This window comes from Poecilia mexicana, unplaced genomic scaffold (assembly GCF_051168715.1).
Source record: "Poecilia mexicana isolate PSO_F unplaced genomic scaffold, ASM5116871v1 scaffold_5, whole genome shotgun sequence".
NCBI classification, from domain to species: Eukaryota; Metazoa; Chordata; class Actinopteri; order Cyprinodontiformes; family Poeciliidae; genus Poecilia; species Poecilia mexicana.
In genome coordinates this window covers 26,679,601-26,701,461 of record NW_028263374.1, presented here as the reverse complement: position 1 = coordinate 26,701,461, position 21,861 = coordinate 26,679,601, and positions in this window count along the sequence as shown.

Here is a 21,861-nt window from a genome sequence, read left to right as displayed (position 1 = left end):
GTGTATGATGATCTACGTCATGATTCTATGTTGCTGATTAAATAAAATCATATGGTAATGACGGCGTATGCATGTCTGAGCTAAGAGTACGACTATCTGACAACGTATGCTGATCTGACAGAACACCGTGAGTTCGTGTTAAGCGTATGACGATCTGACCTGACAGAACACCCGTTCTTTGTTCTAGTAATGCTCTGAGTACACTGCATCATTATTTAATTATGTACGTTGATATTTAAATGAACAAATAACTAAAACACAAGAACGAAAGAGCACGCAGAGCATGCACATTGCTCTTTGTTTTTGTTCAAAGTGGCAGCTGTAATGTCTGCCATGGTGTCAGACTACCTGGCTTCATGTACTGGGAGAGAGAGTGAAAACAGTCCCGATGAGCGCCTTCTGTTTGGTTACTTCTTGCTTGTTGCTCCTTGGTCAGTGTTCATAGTTGAGTGTTATTTACCATCAGGGCATTGCCTCAATTGCTATGTTTAATGGTGCAACAGTGGTGGATTCTTATATGAGCAATATGGGCAAATTCCCAGGGTGTTATGTTTTTAGGGATGGCACGAGACCATCACACATTGTAACACAGAAATGGAATATTTAATATTGGTAAAATGTATTAAGTATTTAATATCTAGGTGTTTTTATGGGAATATGGATCTTTCAGATTATTCTGAGAAGCAATTTCGATCATATTTTACATTTTATTGTGTCATGTAGCATGGCCGCTGGTCTTGGTCTTGACTCGGTCTCGACTTTCCTCGGTCTTGGTCTTGACTTGGTCTCGGACCCTAAAAGTCTTGGTCTTGTCTCGGTCTCGATACACTCTGGTCTTGGTCTTGTCTTGGTCTCGGGTTAGGTGGTCTTGAACACAACACTGATTGTGACAAATAATTTCAGGCTGGGAAAGAAACATTTTCTAATGACAAGTTTTCAAACAAAAATCTTTTGAATCTAATATTTACTAATAAATATTAGTAATGCATATATGAAATGCACATTCGTCAAAACATTTCAAAGTGAAGTACTTCCAGTGACAGTTTGTAATGTTTAGTTCATATTTACTTGACCTCCGAATAGAACTGCAGGCTCAGCAGGTAGAAAATAACATTAGAACAAGAAACTTGTGAACAAACAAGAACTTTCACTCAGTTTGTTATCTATGTATCTTAAATTTCGTCAATCAAGGAGTCCTTGTCGACTCTGGAGGACCATCCTCCTTCGATATAAAACGACGGCCTACTCGCCCCTCACATGGCTCAGTTGGGTCTTTCTTTCTGTCCAGGTTCTTAACAGAGAGAACACATGGTTTGGAAGAAGGGGAAGCAACCCACCTTTGTCAAAAAGGAAAAAGCAACACTGAACAAAGGGTTAGGGATGCAGATTCAGAATTCAAGCATCTACAACCTTGTTTTGAAACTCATTCAAAAAAAAAAATGAAAAAAAATGAAAAATTACATAAGCAGATTCATTATGATTGAAGTGACCAAGCACAAAACCCACTCCAAATAAAAGACCCAAACAGGTGATGGACAACATGATTGTTGTTTTATATGTGACTGGGAATGCTCAACCAAAACAACAGTTTTTACAAAAACTCCTGGATGGATATCAAAACGTCTTCATAAAAAACTGAGCGAAGGTCCAGCTGCCTTTGTTTTAAGGCTGTTGCATATTTTGATTTAAGTATATGTTAAAACTTTTTTATATAATTTGTTGAAGCTAAATAATTACCAGACGACTTGCATTATGCTAGCTTATCTAAACACTTTGAAAAGTTATTGAGACATTTTTCTCACTGATATTTTTTTCAGTAAGATAATCTAATAAGTAAGAATATTACCCGTTTCAGCAGTCAAGATGCAGGAAAAATATACAGTTAAAATGTTTTGCTCTAAACAGAATTGACCACTGACCTTTTTGTTGCTAATTGTTCTTACATAATGTGTTGGTTCTGTATGATGTATGTTTGGCTTTCTTTTTTTCCATGAAATCCCAGGGCAGTGATTAAATGCACTTTTTTTATGTGGATGCACATATGTGTTCGCTAATAGCATACATGAATGTTTGCGTCTTTGTATTCATGTGGGTGAGCTCAGGGCTTTGCTTTCAAGCCTGATAGTTGAGCTCTTTGAAGGGGTGGAGCAGACAACGCTCAGATACGCCTATCCATCACTCTGAAGCACAGAGTTCATTAAAACAACCCACACAGCCTCCTCTGTTGCTCTATTCCGAAGCCAGCCTTCCATGCACAACAAATAGGGTCAAAAAGTGATTTCACCATGCGCTGATAAAGTTCAACACTAATATCACTGAAACACACAAACTGGATTTTTTATTTATTTTTTTTCAAATTTACGTTTAAATCAACCAGAAATCGAATCCCAGGACATTTTTTGGGGTTTGGAAAATTTCCTGCTTTGTAATTTTATAGAGACGTATTTCAATAAAAGCATCACACCACTGTTGTTGTTAAGATTATGGTTTACAGTTGTTGTAAACCATAATATTGTTGACATGGCTTGGCAGCTAAAATTAGACATCGTTACTTCACAGTTTAAATGATATGCCTGTAAATAACACTTTTCTTCTTCAAGAACATATTCAGAAATGCGACAGTTGCTCCAAAATGTATTGATAAGAATACCAAGGTGCTGAAAATCAGTAGGTGTGGGAAAACATTAAGGAAAACGATGATAAGAGTTATGAGAATAGAGGAATGCTTCAGAAAATTATCAAGAATTCCCTTCTTGATAATTCGTATCATAGTGGTTTAGGGTGATTGAATACTGTTAAATCTTTATTGAATCTACTCATTTTAAACATGTAACAATGCAAATCACTCAATCTTCAGAGTGGATGGTAGGTTTCTATGAAAATGATATTAATCCTAATTTCTTCTAAAAATGTTACATCATCTTAACATTTGGAGGCAGCAGTGGCCTGGGTGGTGGAGTAGGAGTCTGTGGTTCCCAGTTTGAATCCCGTTCCTTCCTGGAAATGGGGGATGCTGTCATACTGTGGCAACCTCATGGAGGGAGGCATGGAAAGGATAACAACTATTTTATCTTAACATTTAAATTGCTCCTTTCATTGCTTAGAAGGCAACTGGCCTTCATTTAGTTTTATTAAAAGTTTTTTTTAGATGTTTTCCTTTTCATCTGAGGAGCAAAATGTTTTTTCAGAGGCTTTGCATTCATTAGAGCTTAGAGGATTTCCTGGTAGTAAATACTGGAGAATCACACGAAGTCTACTTCTTTCAGTAGAAAATGGCAATAGGACAAAGAGATGTTTGGATGAGAGGCTTTATTAGTCACAGTACTATTTTCAATGTTAGTAAATCTTAGTATCTAAAAGTAAGTACGCAACTGCGTCATCTCATTTGAGTGTATTGAGGGTTCAGCTTTGTACAAAGCAAACAAATCTGAACTGTTCCAGAAACAGTCCAAGTGATTTAAAAAATAAAAAAAAAACATCCAGACATTTTCTTTATCTTGCCCACATATCTATCCTGTAGCTTGTTTAAAAGGAAGCTTTACAGGTCCATTTCAAGTTGAGGTTGTGCCATTCTCTTTCCTGTTATTGCAGCTCAGCCCATTTATTTCTTGCCTAACCAACTCCAGCCCAGTTCACACGGTGAGCCAACGAAACTCAGACAGCTGGTCAGATTTTGTTGGACTTCACGCGCTCTGTGACCAGTGGGCTTTTGGTTCTCGCTGAGTGCAGCCAGGGTGACCTCTGAAGTTATCCTCAACCATTTCTAAAACTCCTGACAGCTGCATATGAATCACTTGGCTCCACAAGCACAAGGGTTACTGTAAAACTCAAATTGGGTTATTTATATATATATATATATATATATATATATATATATATATATATATATATATAGTATATATATATATATTCTCCTTTTCCCAGAAACGTCAGCATTAGCATTCATTAGCTCTACCCTTGTGTACGCGTGAAAAGTCTATGGATGCCAGATTCGGGTGTTCTGTTGAGCTGTGTGGGTTTTGGGGGGTTAGAGTGGGGCTGCACTGGAGCAGATGTGGCATTTAAATGGCATTTTTTGGGGGAAGCAGGTGGCTGAGTGTGATAGATCATAGATGTCATCTTTGTGCCGTATTAGTGCTACAGGGACAAGCTTCTCTCTCAGGTGCTTCAGAGGCGACACACACGAACACGCGTCCACACACCATCACCGTCCACGTACACACACGTGGGTGTGAAAAGCGCCGTAATGATGAAGTGCTGATAATGCTGGAATCCCTCAGGAACACATTTTTGGATCTCTTCGTAATGACTTGTGAAACTCTGCGAGAACAAAACAATCCACGTGGAAAACATTTCCGTCCAAGGTTCGCATTACAGCACGCGATTTACAAACCTTTGCTTCTTCCGGAATGCACGCAGTTCTAAAATTACTTCTCCCGTGTACAACAAATAAAAGTGAGGGATTATAATTACCACTGTATCTGATTCTGTAATGATGTGTTTGCCCATGCTCGCTGTCCTCGGGGTTTGTTCCAGTTCTCCTCTCATGCTGCAGCTCTTTATTCCCGGTGTGGAGAGAGGGCGTTTTGAAGGAGCCCACAGCAAACATGACTAAAAATAATGACTCTGTGGCTCTGTTTGAGCTTTGCTGCTCTTTGCCTTTCCCCCAGGAATAGCACTGTAAATACACACAGAGCCCAGGCCGCGGCGCAGCTCTGGGCTGTCTGCATACCTCCTCTGTCATTTTCTTAAAATATCCTAAAGCTCTATTGATCTGTCAGCCTTAGGTGCATACTGTGTATCCACTGCCATTTAGAATATAACATTGTGCCTTTCTGAGCATCTGAGGCGCTTGTTTGCACTGGCTTTGCAAACACTGGAGAAAAATCAAGGAGGGAGCCGGTGGAGAAAGTGTGCTGAATTTGTGCTGAATTACTGTTATTATTAGCTTGCAATGACATCATCTCTCTGTGGGGCTGTGAGCGGAGTTTGCGAACAATCACTCCGAAACATGTGATTTCTGCTTACACCGCTTGTTCTGACAGCACTCCCCACTGCTCGATTAATTTTAATCAAATGTTTACAATGCACAAACAGCTTGGAATTTTGTGTGTAATAATGACGGAGAATTATTCGTTGTTTGAATTTACTTCACAGAATAAACATTAATTAGTCTGGTGTATGAAGTGATGGATACACGCTGTCCAATCACAGACGGAGGGAGAAGCAGCGGGAACTGCGGATAATTGAGCTCCCGCTGTTTGTTTCTCAGCTGCTATAGCTCTTATTGCCTTGTTTTTTTCCCTGTAATATCCTCTTTATTCCGTCTCTCTAATTCCATGTTGTTTGATAAGTTTGTCTCAATATTTTCACTTTTTTTTCTTAACTCACTTTTTTTTTTTTTGCTCTCCTGATACCTACACCCCATCATCCATTAGATCCCTTGAAGTCGTGCCTTCCTCATCGACTCCCTCTTCCTGTCTCTGTTAAATTCTTCATTTTCTGCCTCACTTCACATGACTCTTCACTCCCTCTCTGGTCCCTCAGCCTCCCTCAGAGCCCTCTTCAGAATCACCACTCCAGATTCTCCATCCCCGGTTTCACTGAGAGGCGACACACATGCTGCTCTCGTCTTTGGTAGAGTGTGTTTACTGTTCACTGGTGCTCATCTCAGAGGTGGGTAGCAAACTTTAAGGCTGGATTTGGCCAACAAGGTCAACTTTTTGCCAGATAGAATCTAAGAATTTCAGCAACACAGATAAGATGAAGGGCGACGGGATAGCGTGAGATTGGTGTTTTTCCGATAAAACAGATTACATAAAACCTCCCAAAGACCCAGTCTTAATGTGGAAGCCAAGCATTTTAAGGAAATAAGAAATTTTCTTTACAGTCTCCTTTGATAAAGTCTGGAGAACAGGATGAAACTTCACATGTGTTCTCTTCTTCTTTTTGTTTTACATTGTATAGTTTGGATTACATTTCTTTAATCCAAAGTGACTTTGAGACTTAATGTTTAGGCCAAAATCAGTCTTTGCTTTCACCAGGCAGCAATAGATGTCAGTGTGTGCAGCGCAAAAATACAAAATCTTTTGGTTTAGTTTCTATTGCAAATATATTAGCACACTTGAAATGAGACAAAATTAACTTTTAAGTAACTTTTCAGCAAGCTACAAGAGCTTGTTTTAAGTCAGTAATTCCTTAATATTGATGAAAAGTATTTGTTTCATTGGTAGATAATTTCACTTATAACAAGATATTTTCCCAACATTTTTAGTGAAATAATTTGCCAATGGAACTAATACTATTTCATCAATATTAAGGAATTATTGACTTAAAACAATCTCCTGTGTCTTTACTGAAAAGCTACTTGTAAGTTAGTGTCTTATTTCAACTGTACTAACATATTTGCACTAAAGATTAGACTAAAACTACTTGGTAAGATTCTGTGTTTTTGCATTGTGTAAATAAATAAACCACAGAGTCAGAATGAATCAGAATAGATTTTTTTGTGCAAATAAAAAACTTCCCCAAAAATTGTGGAAACATCAAGTTGATTTGATACTGCAGTAGTCAGTAAGCTCCTTGGTTCAAATCCCACCTGAGGCCTTTCTGCATCAAGCTGGCACGGTGTCTCCCTGTATGCTTGGGTTTTCTCTGGCCTCTTTCAAAAAAAAAAAATTGTCAGAAAACCGCAAAGTTGAGCCTCCTCTGAGCTCCCTTTGGTCATTCATAAGTTACAGGAGAAGTCAGTGATAACATGGATAGTTGTGTGTTTTCCAAAAAGCAAGTCAGAAGTGCTGAACTAGATATGAAGAGCTGAGCGGCTTAGACATCAGCACTAAAAAGTTACTTTCTGATCTTGTTTGAGTAAGGCGAAGTTGGAAAAAGTGAAAGCATATTTACTTTCATGAACAATGTCTTCCAACCAAAGGTCCAAACAAATAATTTCAAAACCAGAAATTGCTTAAAAGTAACAAAACAAGTCAACCTGTGAGTTGGATGAATACTAAGACCTGTTAATTATGAAATATGAAGATAAAAATTTCTCAAAAGAGCATAGTTGGATGTTTCACATTGTAGATTTGTACCTAAGTCATTGTGTTAACTTTTAGTTCCTATTTTATGGGAAATCTGTGATGAGTCTAATAAGATGCTATAAAAATTGATAATTGAATAGGTATAGAAATGTTTGGGCACTTCATTTTAAGAGTTGTAATAAAAAGAAAAATCATTATTTGATTAGCTTGTGAGAGATCTCTGCCTCATTTTCTATCAGTGGGATGCAATTCAAAATGATATTGTAATTAGAGGCTTTGCGAACAGTGTCTGTTAATTGCATGTTTATTAAATACCAATATTTGAATCAACAAACATGGTTTTCCGCTTCAAATGAATTTTTGGCAATGGCTGAATAAATTAACAGAGATAAAATTTGGATTGCGATAATGTACAACAATTTCTGCCTTGAGTTATTGGAAACTGAAACTTTGCGAGTTTGGTTTCATGCAATGGTTCATCCAACTATAAAGATTCAGATTCAGTTTGATTCAAGACTTCTTGCAGCAAATAAACCAGAGGGTTTCTATTTCATGCTTTTCCAAGTCATGCAGTTATGTTGGGGAGAAAGCTACATATTTTTTATTCAACAGATCTGGATTTTTATCCATGTCGTTATAATCAACCTCTCTCTGTGTCACTCTTTACAAGAGTAAAACTGGGATTTTTAAATTCTCCACATGTGAACATTTTTCTTAACCTTTCACCTCCAACTTTGAAGCAAAAACCAATAAAGTAAAAAAATAAATAATAATAATAATAATAATAATAATAATAATAATAATAATAATAATAATAATAATAATAATAATAAACATGGTTTTGAAGCATGCTGACATAGCATAACTTTTTTTAAAGACTCATTCTGCCACAGCTATAATCTGTCTTTAGATTTTACATATTGTACCTCTGGAGTAACAATCATCTGTGAAGTTTGCTCCATCCTTCAGTGACCTTTTAACTCTGCTTATCCAGCGCTGCGTCATCACATAACCCGGTCATAACTTTCCACAATTTGATCAAATGCATTAGCTTTTTTCTGCAATTAATTATTCAGCATTAAAGCTTTAAAGCTCCAGCCCTATATAAGGCTGAGCAGAAGATCCACAGATATTTTAATCACCGACATCTGAATGTTGAGAGTTTAAGCTGCAGTTCTACAGGCTCTGAAGATCTAAGCTGACTGTTAACAGAGCCAGCCATCATTAACATCTCTGACCAGAGAATCTGATTCTTCATTCAAAATGGTGAATATTGATTCCTCTATTAGCATCAGTTTCTTTCCTTTTCTGTTCATGTCAGTCAGTGAAGACTGTCTCTCCCCTCTTTGTCAGGGTGCCTGTGGCTTATGTTGCATTTAAGTGAGGTGGGATCAATCTGTCCAACAACTTGACAGCTCAAAGCAGCAGTTTGGGCGGTGATGTATTCCACCCTTTGGTAAGGTTTGTCAAATGACAATGTGAATGCAACATGAGCATGAGAAAGATGCTGCCTTCAGTTATAAATCAGCTCCATCCAGCTTTTAAAGCCCATTCCTGCTTATTGTTTAGCAAGTGGGCAGTTACTGAACCCATTTACCTCAATGAAGTCTTATTCAGTCTTACAGGGGGGAGGAAAATGACTGCACGCTTCTTGCACAGTGTGCAGACAAAGGTAGTCATGTACTGTATAACTGAATCATTTAGAAGCCAAAAGTTGATGCTGCGTTAATAAAATTATTCTGTTTTCTTATATTAATGGCATAAACTTACAAAGCATGCTTTCAATATCAGCTTTTTACTGCCACCCTCAACTACCACAAAATACTAATAACATCTAAGATACCAGTTATATTTATTACAGGTAACTACAGGTGTAGCACTCTGTCAGAAAACATTTTAAATCAGATATTTGTTGTCTGGAATATCCTAAAATTCCCAGTGTATTTCTACGTTGAATGGCTTGATTACCAGTGTAAAAATGTAACAAGTTTTTGTTGTGGCTTTAAAACTGCTGAAAGTTTTCCACCCTACCATTACTATGTCTATTTGAGGAGATGCCAGAGGAAGTAATGAAGTGAGAAAAGTTTAACACAGCTATGTGAAGCAAAGCAACACAACGCTGCCCCTCTCCATCTGTTGCTGTGTGCTACTGGTGTTTTATTTTCCAGTGGCAGTCCATTCTATTCTCACTCTTAAGGAAATGCCATTTAAATCTACAGCTGGCAATGCACAAGAAGGATATATGTTAAGCAGCTTACCACAGGCTCTACTGGAGCAGATAACACAGCTAATTAAGCAGCTGAGACACGTTTTTTAGAGTTCCAGGGCTTTTCTGTATACACATTTATTAGATAAGTTAGTATTTTTGACTTTTTTAGGAACATTTTTTAACTCTAAGCTAAATAAACTCGAATGCTTAATGGATTTAAGCATAGCAGGTGATGTGTATATAACGCTCTACTTCAAGATGTGCATAATTACTAGCTAGCTTCTATTCTTTAGGCTAAATGGGCCAAAAAGGACATTTAATTGACTTTAGAAAATCCAAAAAGCATAAAACATTTCTTGGAGGGATTCAGCTTTATAATACTGTGAAAATCTCTTACTAGCCCGTCCTTATAATTTACTATTAAAAATAAAAAGAGAATGGCTCTAAAAATAATTGAGTTCACTTATTTATTGATTGACAGAAACAGCTTCCAATAGGTTTTTTGTGGGTTAAAAAAAACGTTTATATTTAGTTTTCTCTGTGACTTTGTCACTTTTAGAGTGGACAAAATGTTATGTGTGGATTGAAGTTCACCCGTCAGTGTGAAAAATGGATGTAATGAACAAATCATTACATCCATGATTTGTTTCAGACTCTTTCAAGTCATGTTCTTTGAGTACAGAGATATCCAACTTTGAACCAAATGCAAAAAAAGAAACATTTAGTGCAGGTTGCAAGTTAGCTTAAAACTAATGAGAAGAATGCTCCTACATTTTGTAATACTCACTTTAGCTTTAATTACTCAGAAACAGAAACAAACATTAAATTCAATCAAATTATTCTTGTTATCATACAAACGTGCTCTTGAGTGACAAGACAAGTGGGTGGTGTTTTGAGTGCTACTGCAGACTGTGTGAAGTCTCCTCACTGGACTGGTTAATGAATTGGCAAAAGCCCTGCACCATCCTGCCAAACACTTAACAACAATGCAGCCCTTGGCATCTGTTTCTCAGCCAGGAGGACTCTCCCTGCTATAACTCCCCTCTGATTTTTTGCTAGCTGGTTTTTTTATTTATTCATCATCACTTTTTCACAATCTTGTTCTACTCCAGGAAGAGAAGCATGTTTCTAATTATCTCAGGGCTATTTATTACAAATGACACTCTCTACACTGTGCTGCACACATACTCGGAGGGTTAGAGAAAATGGGGTTTGCCTTCACTCGACGTTCCTCTGTGTTGATGAATGGTGAGATAGAGGGGAGGAAAGCTTTTATCTTTGCACAAAATGCTTTGCCGGGGCATGAATATCTGCTTTCATTGTCAGATTATCTTGTGTGTGAAAAATCTTTTAAAGGGAGTTGGTCTTGCTTGACAGAGCACTGGGGAAAGATCCGATCTGCAGCAGTGAATTACCTGACTGAGGTGTTCACAGTACAAGTGACGTGAAGAAGATTTTTGCTCAGAATGGATCAAAAAGGGAAAGAAAGCAAAATTAGCTGACACTATTACAGCATTTCTGAATTATTTCTGTTTCAGTACCAGGTCACAGAGGGTTATTAATCTACTGGCCTTTTAGTCCAAGTCCAGGTAATCAGACATGCAGCTGCGGGCTTTACATCCTGACAGAACTTAAACAAATTTAATCAACCCCCTGTGGAGGGCAATATTTAATTCCTGTTTGTTAAGGTATAGCAAGGACAGCTGTCGACAGGGCTGACACCGCAATCACATAATCACTGGTGTGACATGATTGCTCTCCTGGCCCGTCAGAGCTGTACTGCATCAAAGTGTTTCGAGCATTTATCATTGCATTTGCAGTTTATGTAGGGAGAAAAAGGATACAAAACCTTTTTATTTACATAAAAAAACTACAAACTACAGACAACTGATTCTGATAGGTTAAAAAGAATGAACAGAGACACATCTTCCTTTCCTTAAACCGAAGGTTTACTGAAAATAATCTGAACTGGGCAAGAAGGATATGTTTGTTCATCTCAGGCTGCTGTGGAACTTTACAAAGTGTCTTGAAGAATATTGAAAACCCTTGAACTGTCTCATATGTTATCACATAAAAAACCAAACAAAAAAAACCAAATAGACTGTAAATGCATTTTTGGAGGTTTTATGTTATAAATCATCCCAAGGTACCACAGAATCATGAGGAAAAATAAAAGCGGTTTCCAGTGTTTCTTTGTTTTGTTTTTTACAAATAGAAATCTCATGTGTGGCACACACACCCTTTTCTGGAACTACAGCTGCACTTCTTAAAGTGTGCATCTTCCAGTTTTGTGCATCTCTTTTGCAAAACAACTCATGATAAGTCAGATTGCAGGTAAATGTGAATGTCCGCCTAAGTCTTCACTCTATTGCAGTCTCTTAACAAGTTTTCTTCTAGACAATTTTTAACTCCATCTATTTTCCTACCAACTCTCTATCCGTCTTCACTGTTCTTGCTGAAGAAATATTTCCCCAAAACACGATGCCACCCGCAGGAGATCTCACTATTTGTCCTGCTGACAGGTTTCCTGTTCTGATGTGTGGATCTCTCCTCCCGACTTACCCTGGGCGTGTTGGCTACTTCTCTCTTTGATGCGCTCCTTTCTCAGCTTATCAGTTTGAGTGGACAACCATATCCGAAGCTTAAGAAGCAGTTTTATAACCTATCTTTGTTTTTAATGTCTCTACAAATCTATCCTTAAATCTAGAGATTTTCTTGGCCTTCATGATGCTGTTTGTTCACTAAATCTACAGTCAATCCATTTTGTATCTTGCCAAGTAGACATTTTGGAAACACAAAACCCAGACAATTTTTCAAGATCAAATTTTATTTATTTATTTTTTATTCTTTTTCTAGACTTAAAACATTATAGAAGCAAATTCAGTTCTTCTTCAAATGTTTCAAGATGGTGTGTAACCCTAAAACTGCTAGCCGCTCATGCATTAGACTCTTACCGGTAAATTAGCGCACCATCAAAATCATGTTTATATAAAAAGACATAAATTTGGTTTGTGTTGTGTGTTAGGCATCAGAAACTTAAAATTTAAAGTATCCACACTGCCCATACCGTTCCTCCACAGTCTCTTGATATTATGCACACAAGAAAAATAAAATGATTGAGAATACAATAAACGGAAACCTTTACAAAGTTAGTTATGAGTTTTAACATTTAAACATTTAACACGTAGAGATTTGGTGGTGGAATAAAATAAATTCCTTTCAACCAGGAGCTCCGCATTAATTTCCAGTCTAACCCATTATTTTGTGCTTTCTCTTAAATCTGAGCTCTTTTTCCATCTACTGTGTGAAAATATCTTTCTTTGAACAAAATGTGGAAATGTGGTGCAGACACAAAAGAAACCTCCTACTGTGCTTGGCTGTCACACACAATTTAAAAATAACATAATGAATAAATTATATTTAATTCAGTAACTACTAACTAGATTATGCGGTATAAACCACATATTCGCAGGTGAGGACACCAAAATTAAGCATAAATACTAAAAAGGTAACTGCAGCAGACCTCATTGTGTTGAAATGATTTTACTTTTTGGACCAAAAGGTGTGACTAGCTGAAGTCACAAGCATTCAATCTGCACACAACAAATGGTGCATGTTTTCCTTTAAAGCTTCAGAAACAATTATCAATACACAATTACATCTTTTTTTAATACTTTTTTTCTTTTTAAACTATATGATATTCTGCTCAGCTTTTAGTGTAAGCCAGTCCAGCTTGGGTTTAACAGCTTTCCTGGGCCTGCTGTTGATACTTTAACATCTACTTAGCTCATTGTTTAATTATTGATTTCCAGCCTCTGGAACTAAGCAGCAGAAAACTAGGTAATAAACCAGATGGTGATTTTATGATGTTAATTCATGGAAAAATGTGCAAATTATTGTTTGCTCATTCATTTTTCTTGTTTACTGCATAAGTGGAATTTACAGCATATTTAAATAACTGCAGATAAAAACAAAGCTTCCAGTGCAAAGATGTGTGATAACAGCAAACATGAAATCATCAAAGCTGCAGACTGTAAACCCTCATCCAGCTTCACAGCAGTCACTGAAGGCTTTGCTTTCAAGCTTCCACCCACAGCTTTATCCTATAGTCCTTTAAAGCTTCTCTGGACTTGCAAAGTACCTCTCAACTGCCACTTGTTAATTAGGTTTTAGACAATAGACATGGCAAGCTCGGCACACTTTAACATGTTTTTAAGCTTTGTAGGCATCATTTAACCAGATCTCTTGCTCTTCACTCAGTCGTTAAGAGGAACACTTTGTTGTTAGTTGTTGAAATTTATCTGCCGTTTAAATGCCAATAGCTGACAACTCCTGACCTGCTCTATGGGTCCCAGCAACACAGTGAAGGCACAACAAATTGATGGAGTTTTGAGTCAACAATAAGACTATGGATCAAAATATTTATATCCAGCTTAAGAGTCCTGGAATAGAGATAAATGCAGAAAATATTCCAGAGCTTTGCAGATTAGGGTCTTTTTGATCCTTCTGCAACATTTTATTCCAGTCAATAAAGATTCCTTCATTACTTCCTTTAGTGCCTCATGAGTTATGATTTAGGTTTATGTTTAACTTAAAAACAACCAAAATAGTTCAAAATGTTCTGTTTAAAAAAAAAAAAAAAAAAAAAAATTATATATATATATATATATATATATATATATATATATATATATATATATAGCGAATGTCTCAGGCAATGGGGAACAGAGGACGAGGTGCTGGAGGAACCATCATGGGAGGACAAGCCCCTACATGGGATGTACCACCGACAAATAACTGAAGTGGCTGATATCAGGAAATCCTACCAATGGCTGGAGAAAGCTGGACTCAAGGACAGCACGGAGGCCCTCATCCTGGCCGCCCAGGAACAAGCCCTAAACACCAGAGCAATAGAAGCTCAGATCTACCACACCAGACAAGACCCAAGGTGTAGGTTGTGCAAGGAGGCCTCTGAGACAGTCCAGCACATAACAGCAGGGTGCAAGATGCTGGCAGGGAAAGCATACATGGAACGACATAACCAAGTGGCGGGCATAGTGTACAGGAACATCTGTGCAGAATATGGACTGGAAGCCCCGAGGTCAAAATGGGGGACACCCCCAAAGGTGGTGGAGAATGACCGAGCTAAGATCCTGTGGGACTTCCAGATCCAGACAGACAAGATGGTAATGTCGAACCAACCGGACATTGTGGTGGTGGATAAAGAACAGAGGAAAGCCGTTGTGGTGGATGTAGCAATACCAAGTGACCACAACATCAGGAAAAAGGAGCATGAGAAACTGGAGAAATACCAGGGCCTCAGAGAGGAACTGGAAAAGACCTGGAAGGTGAAGACCACAGTGGTGCCTGTGGTCATCGGGGCCCTCGGGGCAGTCACCCCCAAACTGGAGCAGTGGCTCAAACAGATCCCAGGAACAACATCAGACATCTCAGTCCAGAAATGTGCAGTTCTAGGCACAGCCAAGATACTGCGCAGAACCCTCAAGCTCCCAGGCCTCTGGTAGAGGACCCGAGCTCAGAGGATGAAAGAGACCACCCACGGAGGGTGAGAGGGGAATTTTTTTTTTTTATATATATATATATATATATATATATATATATATATATATATATATATATATATATATATATATATATATATATATATATATATATATATAAATGAATCAAAGACATGCTGGTATTTTTAGATTATACAAAAATCAGAAACACAATATATACAGTAAATTAAAAAAAAAGTTATTTTACATGAACAAAACATGAACATAAAAAACAAAGAGAAAAACATCAAATAAAATTGCATGGCTCCTGTAAATAGCAGCAACACCAAAGCGAGCATAACTACTTTTAGGTTGCTCTAATCTTGGTGTTTTCCCCTGGGTCCGAGCAGCTGTCATTTATGCTGCGTTTGTCTGTTAGGTGACACATTTCTGCTGCTGCAGCTAATGTAGCACAACAGAGCACAATTCAAGCTTCTGAGGTTTCAACGTAAAGTCAATAGATTGACTAAGAGATGATCAGTGGATGTGCCAGGAATTGCTGAAGCATTTCTTATTCCCCTTTCAGATCACAGTTTTGTGATTCTCAAAAATCCATAAGTTCACCTTTATGGATCATTTTGTCTGTCAAGTGGTGAGATCATGGGGGCTATGTTTGTTATTAGAACATGAAGACAGTGGGATCATAGAGGTACGACTTATGCCTGCACACAGAAGGATTTTTATATATTTATCCATTTTATCAGCAAATTTTCAACTTTAACTACTGACTTAACTACTATACCATCCATTTATCCATCCATTCAACTACAACATGATTCAGGTTCAAAGATGTATTAACTGAAATATTAGAGAAACCATGAGAAATTGATAACCAAGTTCTGGATGAACTCAAAGAAAACTTTAATTTCTTTGGGGGCAACTCAGTGGTTTTATCTGCCACATGCATTTGTCAGAATGCAATTTCTTACTTCATCAAATTCAGCTCTGTCATCTACTTTTTCCACTGTGCTTTTTTTTTTTTTAAATCTGCTTTGACTTCTGAATCCTTTCCTGCAAGCTAAATTAATTTTTCTCAGACATCTAACAGCAAAGAAATGATGCAATTCCAATGTATTATTTGTGTTTCAGCAACAATTTTGCTTGTAATTCTGATTTTGCTGATCAGAGAATTGGTCAGATTAGGCTGATGCTGGTGTATTATCAGATGGAGTTGCTCTGCTTGCACCTTGAACTGTGTGGCTGAAATCTTCACTTTGTAATATTTTATTCCCATAATTCTGTTAAGCTCTTTTGTATCATGTTTGTTTTGGCTGTCTGATTTCTAACATGAATTAGAAGCAAAACAGCAGAGAGTTGACTGTAACCCTTCATTCCATATCAATAACTTGTGATGATTGTGACATGCAAAAAATGTGAAGATAATGAAGAATGAGCAGACAGGATCTATGAGTAACTAAATAATAGCTGATTATATTACAAGATACAAAATTGATTGTAGTCTTTTACTTAAAATCTGCGTAATAAAACTGTCCTGCTCAGTCGGATGGTTGTTGGCTCTGTTACCTTGTTCTGAAAAAGTCCTGGGTTAGAATCTGGGCTGGATGTTAACTATAGCCTTGTATTTCAGTTCCTTTTAAATGTTTAACAATGATGAGTGAGTTTTTTTTTTTTTTTTTTTTTTGCAAAGCCCTGACCTGAAAATCTAGATTCTGGACCATGGATCAGCAACATTCTTACTTCAGCAAGAAACAGAAGAAGTGGCTCTAAGATGTTTCCATCTTTTCAATGTGAAAATTATTATGAACATACGCTTGTATAAATAAACTTAAAATAAGGTCTGTCTTATACATGCTACTTTGACTCAATATATTATATATGACAGCATATATTGTAAAATTCAATTAATTTAACTGACAGCTTTAACGGATAAACCTGACAAGTTTTATATCATTTCTTCAGCATCTCTGTTGACTTTATATCTAAAGTACTACTCTCAACTTCATAATTCAACATATATAGGTGGCAATCTGAATAAATTGCTCAGAATCCTCAGTAGAAAAAATATTCCTTCTTCAGTGGCCTCTCACATGTGTATGTGCCTTGACCTTATGTTTAAATCCTCCTCACTTCACAGTCTTCTGTGCTAAAGACATGCAATTACATGCAACAAGTTACTTATGTGAAATAATAATAATAATAATAATAATAATAATAATAATAATAATAATAATAATAATAATAATAATAATAATTTAAGTTTCTAACAGATTGTTTTTGATCAAGCTGAAACCCAGTTAGCTTCAGACACATGTAGTTAAGTGTTTTTTTTTTACAGCACTGTTAAATAACTTAATAGCTTAGGTAGAACTATAAATCACATTTTCTCTCCCCTCTCTGTTATTTCTAAGTCTGCATCACTTTGACCTGCATCCGCTGTTAGTTTGCTTCTACATACAAATGTGTTTTGGGTCATGTGAAGTGCAGCTTTATTATTCAGATGATGTTCTTGCAGAAGTGCAGATTGTTTATCTGCAAAGCCTTATTGGAGAGGAAGCAATTCTGTGTTGTTTTACATTTGAACTGAAGAAGAGAGTAAAACACAAGGTAGAGAAGGGCTGAATGTGAAATCTAATGAAAAACATAAAAAATGGAAAACACAAGCCAAGACATGCACATTTTAAAAAAGCACGTATCTGGAATATTTTAGTCCTCAGAGGGAGCAAATATGCACTCTTTGTACTTTTCTTACGTTAGAGGAAAGGGATCTTATGTGCATATTTTATATTCACGCAGGCAGATTATTCACTTGATCCATGCTAATTCTCTCAGTGTGCTTTTCCTCTTTCCAAATAAAAAAAAAACATCCTCACAGCAGGTCCCTCTTTTCCTTATCTGTCCCTTTTCTGCCAAACAGTACAGAAGAAAAGAGGCTTATTTTCACAAGCTGCACCACACAGTTTCCATCTGGAAGGTGATACTGTAGGCACAGGTATGTAAAAAGGCAGTTTCTGGGTAGAAAGGAGGTAAAAAAAGAGAATAGAAAACAGAGAGGACAAGAAAGCCAATGAGAAGGAGGGAAACACTGGAGTCAGCAGTGAGGAACTTGTCTGAATGCTTTTCAGGTATCTCAGTCTGTATCTCACACCAGGAGACAGGCAGCTGGTCACACCAACTCACTTTTTTGTGTTAGTTTCTCACGCTGTAAGAATTTGCACAACAAGGTGAAAAAACAGTTGCTTTCAAAGACAGAAAAATAAATCTACAGTAAGACTTCAACAAATGTGTCAGTGTGCTCTTAGATCTCAACTTATGTTCTAACATGTGTTAGCAGTGAGAGTGTGTCTGTGTCTGTGTGTGTGTGTGTGTGTGCGCGTGTGTGTAGGTGTGTGTGTGTGTGTAGGGGTGTGTGTGTGTGTGTGTGTGTGTGTGTGTGTGTGACTTGAGCCTTCCAGATTATTATATGCAAATCTTTGCAATCCACTTAGGATACAGGCTGGGATAAAGTATTAACATGCACAGTCACAGGCCATGGAAGCTCTGCGTATAAAGCAGCAGATATACAACAGAACATTGGTCAGTTCCTTCAGGCGGTTAATAACAATGCCAATTTCTTTTTTGTCCACTAGATGTGAAAGTCAACAAGTTTTACTTGCATTTACCCCACAATGTAAGATGCAGTAAAATAGTCAAAGGCATTCTTTTTTTTTTTTTTTATTATTTTTTTTTTTAGAAAACTATCACTAAAATGCAATAAAATAATGCTTCATCCTCAGCTTTGATTCAGACCCCACTTGATTGATGTTCTTTCATAAAGAACATCAATCATCTACCAGATAAGGAAACACATGAAATAAACCTCTATTAACTTTTCAGTTCACTGACTTTCCTTCACTGAGTCATGAAGTGTTGACTTTACAACAGATTAAAAAAAACCACAAGCTAAAAATTTGCAGAAAGTCAAACCTACATTTAAAGAAACAGGCCACGAGATCCTATTTCTCATTCTGTTAGAAAAAAATATTTTTTTTCAGAGGTCAAAGGAGATTCCTGAAAATGCGAAAACTGGATTGTAAACTATATAACACATTAACAAAGCTTGGATGAAAGTGATGAACTATCAGCTTTGTGAAAATAGATGAGTGACTGTGATCCAAGATCAAGTATATTGAAGCCTGAAAATGATGTTTAATGAGGGTATCTGGGGGACCTCTGCATGCAGGGTATAAAAGGAATCAACTCACTGGAACAAATGTAATGTTCTCCTTTGAAACAGCTTATCTTTGTAGCTTATGTTTACAGAATTAACTTACTGCATGTTATATTGTCTAATAGGTTTCCAGCCCTGCCCGACTTCAAATTCCAGATAATTGAACTGGGCTCTGTGAAACGCTCAAAGCCTCAGATATCGTTTCATTACCTAACCCTGCTTTCAGCTCTTCTCATGGTAAGATAAAAAACAAACAGAAAACATCCAGAGACATATTAAAGCTGTCCATTTCAAAATAAATCAAACATTTGACTCTTTAGGACACATGTGTCAAACTCAAGGCCCGCGGGCCACATGTGGCCCGCCATGTCATTTTATGTGGCCCCCCGAGCGTTTTATAGCCCCATGACTGACTTAAAATAGGTTTTGAGCACGAATTGACTACAAACTACATCTCCCATAATGCATTCCGATTGTCACCAGCCAACAGTATGGCTTCTCGCCACTAGAGAGCAGCAGAGTCACCTCAAGCTGCTTATTGATTTTCCCAGCGAATAAAACTGAGACGTCGACAAGCTAACATCAAAACGTCCAAGAAAAGAAAAATCGATTTACAAGTAAGACTGTGAATGAAGATGTGTGAGTTGGTATCAGGGCGGCAGGTCGTGCTAGACTTTTTTTGTTATCCGTTATCTTGACCGACAACATAAAAAAACTCGGTCCTGTACTATTTTTACCCGTGAAATTACAATCATATTAACATCAACTATTTAGTCGCATTTTATGCGGTTTAGTTAATATTCACCGTGAATCCAGATCCCATCACAAATTAAGCAGATAAATGTATCTACATTTTTCTCTTAGTGACAAAAACCACTCCAATAACTTTTAATAAATTAATTTAAGCGACTTCACTTAAATTAGCATCACCCGCTGGAGTCTGAACGCACTTCCTCCTGGTTCCCATCTGCAGAAAAATCTGCGCTAATTCATCAGTCAGTTGGATCTGTCTGATCCAAACAGATCAACTGAACTCTGTGAGTGTTTTACCCTGCGCGTAACACCTGGATTTTTTTTTTTTTTTTGCGTGGTTTCGCTTCTCCGAAACGGACAGATGTTACGTCTGCAGCGCTCCTCCAGAACGCCGCTCTCCTGGGTATCGTGCACCAAGGGTCCATTTCTTAAATCTTCTGGATGAGTTACTTCCAGCGGTTTTTAATTCTTTGCACCGCAGTGGTTGAGCAGCGCACTGCGCATGTTACAATCTAATTAACTTTTGCATCGTCATTTATTTCCTCAAGATAAACTGCCGGCTCCTCAAATGGATTAACACAAAGTTGCATTCTCTTTAGTTTTCTCTGGTCTGTAATGGAGACTTGAATTTAACGCTCCATTTCAACCAAAGGTTTCGAATGGGCTTCCTAACCAGAAGCTCCAAAGCGTTGTTTAACAATATGAGGTGTTCAATTTATTTTTAACATTGTATTTTCATACATTTTATGCTAGGGGTGCCCAAGTCTAGTTTTCCAGAGCTACCATCTGCAACTTTAGATGCGTTCCTTCTCTAACACACTTGGATCATTTACTCATTATAAGGCTCTACAGAACTGAGTTGCTGCTAATGAGGGAAGTCAACCTTTTGTCTGGGGTGTGTTTTAGCAGGGATGCATCTAAAAGTGCAGTCTAGAGGACTGCACCTGGGCACTCCTGATTTGTACCGTCAATGTGGCCCGTTGAGGGTGGCCAATATGCTGAAGTGGCCCTCGGTGAAATTGAGTTTGACACCCCTGCTTTAGGAGAAACATTTAAAGAAATTCTGCATTAATCAAAGGCGTTAGCATATCAAAGTTAGTCATTTTATCACAAAAGAAAAATCTAATATCCCCCAAAATTATGTGCTAATCTTTTAATCACTTTGGTAAAAAAAAAATCTGGTTTTAGAGCTGGGTATGGATTAATCATTCAGTCTGTGCATCATTAGAGTCACTCTGTCTCACAAATCATTTCCAGATACAGACACAATAGAAGAAGCTCTTCTAGATAGTTTAAAATATAATCTCAAATGTAAATTAAAAAAATAGAACCTATGAGAATGTGCTTTAATAATTATGCCTCCTAGTGGCTCTACCATTTTATCCACATTTTTATTTTCAGATATCCAGTTTTAAAAAAATGACTAACAAACAAAATCACTGATGTTGTACATCGGTGTGATAATAATCTTTTTTCTGGCATGTGAACAACTCTGCACCGACCCAGGGGCTGCCTGTCACTGGTAACCTAATGACCACAGCTGCTGTTACTGCACACTGCTGGAAATCAGCTGCAGGGCATCGGTGAAATGCAGGACCAGATGCTATACCCAGCTCAGGAAGTTAAATCCACACCATATATACTGTTCAACGTGACGGTATACAAGCTAGCACACCGGATACACCGAGAAAGGTCTGCGTTTCCTCCAAAACAATGCGATCAATGAAAAGCCAGACACAACAGCACATAAATCAATTAGAGGATGTGAAAGTTTATTTAATTTTGCCCTAATACCCCCCTCTGTTTGTCCTCTTCTCTCAGCTGTAACATTTTCTCTGTAAACATGGTGCAAAAGGGATTGATTAACACTTCTTCTCTAAAACCCATCTGCTGGGGCAATAAGGCCTTTTTCTAATGCATGAAACAGTCGGTGTCCCCGAGCGCTGTTTAATCCGTCAGCTTACATAGAAGAGTGCGCATAGATTGGTACCACTCTGCCGCCACCACTGAAGGCCACACAGGAAGACAGAGACAGTCAAAGAAATCAGAGAGAGTTGTGCTCACATCTAAAACTGAGCATACTCCTGATTTCTTTTTTAGTGGCTGGTTTTCTCACCTCTCTTAGCATTATCT